The sequence below is a fragment of the Lissotriton vulgaris genome, chromosome 1_1 (assembly GCF_964263255.1).
Source record: "Lissotriton vulgaris chromosome 1_1, aLisVul1.2, whole genome shotgun sequence".
Classification (NCBI taxonomy): Eukaryota; Metazoa; Chordata; class Amphibia; order Caudata; family Salamandridae; genus Lissotriton; species Lissotriton vulgaris.
This window is the reverse complement of record NC_141685.1, coordinates 1,982,646,820-1,982,650,112: the sequence shown is the minus strand read 5'-3', so window position 1 is coordinate 1,982,650,112 and position 3,293 is coordinate 1,982,646,820. Positions and strand designations below refer to the sequence as shown.

Genomic DNA, 3,293 nt, shown 5'->3' with positions numbered 1-3,293 from the left:
ACACGGTGTCCCCGGGAGGAACTGGTGGCTGCAGGGCTGCCTGCTCCCATTGCACTGGGAGCCCCCTTTCTCGCCCGTTGGGGACTCCCGGGCCGAGACCCTGGCAATGTTTTTCTCTCCCAATGGAGCAGTCTGATTCCCAGAGGGGTAGCCTTGAACTGGGTGCCCGGACCGTCTCGCTGCACGGGCGGTGGACGGACGGCGTTGCCTTCCTCCCGCCTCTCCTGCGCCCGCAGGTGGGCGAACGTTTTTGAAAAGTTGCCTGTGACTCTTCGCAGTGGATCACTCGGCTCGCGCATCTATGAAGAATGCAGCTAGCTGCGAGAGTTAGTGTGAATTGCAGGACACATTGAGCATCAACACTTCAAACGCACCTTGCGGCCCTGGGTTCCTCCCGGGGCTATGCCTGTCTGAGGGTCGCTCGATCATTAAACACTCCAGGGCTTCCCCGGGACGCGACTGGGGCACTCGCAGGGTTAGCTTCGCTTCCCCTTTGTCCCCCCACAAGGTCAGACCCCCCGATCGCCCGTGGCAGGGTCCCTCACCGGGTCCTGCCGTGGAGGTACGCCACCGGCGCGCCTGGCCCCCGGCCACCGTTCTGCACTGGGACCCGTCCCGAGGTGCCTGGCTACGTGCCGTGCGTGGCTGTCTGTGGTGTCCCACTGGCTGCCCACTCGCACACACCTCGTGCGCCCATCTCCGCAGCCGGCTTCTCGGGGAGGGCGAAACCCTTCCAGATGCGATCCGTGGAAAGAGGGCACGTGCTGCTGGGATGCCAGGCAGGGGGGGCTGGCCTTCCCCTGAAACCCCCTGAGATGCTCCGGCATCATTCTTTCTACTACGACCTCAGATCAGACGTGGCGACCCGCTGATTTTAAGCATATTACTAAGTGGAGGAAAAGAAACTAACCAGGATTCCCCCGGTAATGGTGAGTAAAGAGGGAAGATCCCAGCGCCGAATCCCCGCCCGGCGGCGGGCGCGGGAAATGTGGCATACAGAAGACCGACTCCCTGGCGTCGCTCTGGGGGCCCAAGTCCTTCTGATTGAGGCTCACCCCGCAGACGGTGTTAGGCCGGTAGCAGCCCCCGGCGCGCTGCGATCGGGTCTTCTGCTTAGGAATGCAGCCTAAAGGGGGTGGTACTCCATCTAAGGCTAAATAAGGGCGCAAGACCGATAGCCAACAAGTACAGTAAGGGAAAGTTGAAAAGAACTTTGAAGAGAGAGTTCAAGAGGGCGTGAAACCGTCGAGAGGTAAACGGATGGGGTCCGTGCAGTCTGCCTGGAGGATTCAACATGGCGGGAAGGTTGGTGGCCCGGGAGTTCCGGACCCCCTCCGCAAATCCACTCCTTGCCAGTTCGGGCAGGAGTGTTCCCCTTAAGGATCAGGGTCAAGCATCATGCTGGGTCCATACTGAGGAGGCATTGTGTTGAAAAACAGTGGATTGGGATGCGGCCTGCGTGATTGCCAGTGGCTGAGAATCATTTAGGCATTCCATCCATCGCACTGTTGTTTTTGTAATGCAATAGCAGCTGTCTGAGCATAAGAGTGCTAGGGGCGCAAGGCAGGAGGTGGACATGACCTCCCGCTGATTGAGCTGTGTTGCCGTCCAGGCCTAGCTCCTTCACTCTGCAACCCTGACAGCCCACATCTGTGTTTTTCTGATGGATGGGGATGACCACCAACCTGCTGCAATGTGGAATCACTCCTAATTGACCAGGGACTCCACTGCACAGCTTTTCTTTGGAGGTGTATCTCGTTCGCAGCTGACTCATTATGTATGTCAACATTAGTACCACCTCCACTACACCATGCTGAGGCAGAAACAGCATCTTGTCTGGTTTAAGAGGAGCTGCCCACCCATCTACTGCCAGTCAGAACGATATAGGAGACCGCCGCTTCTCCACATCTGCCCGGCCTTAAAAGAACCACCGCTCATCCACCACTTTCAAAGTCCTATCAGAGACTACAGCAGGACAGTTCTGCAACTGTCTGTTTCAGTGGCTGCCTCTGAGGCAGTGTTCCCTGCTGCTAGGGCTCGACCAGCCTTCTGTTGCAATAGTGACTCCCATTCTGCTGATTAGGGAGATCTGCCATCTAATAGACTTGTCACTTCTGCTCTCTGTTGCCTTGCCCTCAAACTTGCACTGATTACACTCCAGAAAAAGGTAACAGGGTGAGGATTAATCACTTTCACCCAGGTGGTCCTGGTGCAACATCATTTTTAGGAGTATGTGGGCACACTGCCCTTGGCTTAGCCCTGATCCCTCCATGTAGGCTCTATCGCTATTAGGCATCTTGGGACACCCTTGGACATAAAGGAGTGCAGGTGGCCAGGAGTCAATGAAGCGTGCTGCTTCACTTCTGTGGACTGAAAGGATAGCCTGCCCCTCATGAACTTATGCACCTCCCGTATTGAGTGTAGAGATTTGTTTTTAGCACTTATCTCCCCCTCTCCTTGGTGCTATTCAGTCTCAGCAGTATATTAGGCCTCACCACCTTTCTGACCTTTGAGACTGTAGTCCACTTTTTCCAGAATTGTCCAGTGCACTTTCGAGTCCTTGGGCACTTGTTGCTACCAGGATATTCCCCACATGACTGGGCCGGGAGCGATGACTGGATGGTCAGGAGGGATATCTGGCAAACAAAGCCATAGGTTCCAGACCTGCCTAGCCAGCTCTATCCCACATGTTATCTTGTAAACAACTGGCCTGCCAACTTCTTTTTCTCTGAAGTGGTGAGCAGATCACAATTGAATTGGAAAAGCACTGCATCGTCTTCAACAGGCGCCAATATGGAAATGCTTCTCAGAGAAATCCTACCCAAAGATTGCACACTCAGTCCCATGGACGCTAAGATGATGGACATCACTACAGAAGTGAAGTCCGTTCCTGGGGCAGGAGATGTCTTCCATGCACATGCATCCGGATAAGAGGGATCAGATCCTCAATGCAGTGGAGTACCAATATGATCGCCTTGCCTTCCGAATTGTGGTTGAGATGTTCAATTCCTTCATCATAAAGGTACGGATTTGGAGGACAGAGAGAGGAGGTACAACTTTCGAATACATGGGGTGTCCGAATGGGGAAAAAGGTGACCTGAAAACTATATGTACCTGAACACCTCCATCTTTGATTATCTGAACCATAGGAACTTCAGAAGACCCATCCAGTCCTACCGGGCCTAGCAATCCAACACTCGATGTTTGTTTTGATGGACACTGGGTGTTTCTTTCCCCTGACTATTCTGCTACCACTAGATTCCTGGTGCTTCGTGAATTGGTGAAGCACAGCA

At 54.3% G+C, this 3,293-nt stretch overlaps 1 non-coding gene across 1 annotated transcript; it reads left to right on the top strand.

Annotated features, from left to right (window-relative positions):
* Positions 1-266: 266 nt before the first annotated feature.
* On the top strand, positions 267-420 carry LOC147751474 (5.8S ribosomal RNA). Its single transcript, XR_015300145.1, has one exon. It is a non-coding gene; the product is annotated as a 5.8S ribosomal RNA (ribosomal RNA).
* The last annotated feature ends 2,873 nt before the right edge of the window (positions 421-3,293 follow it).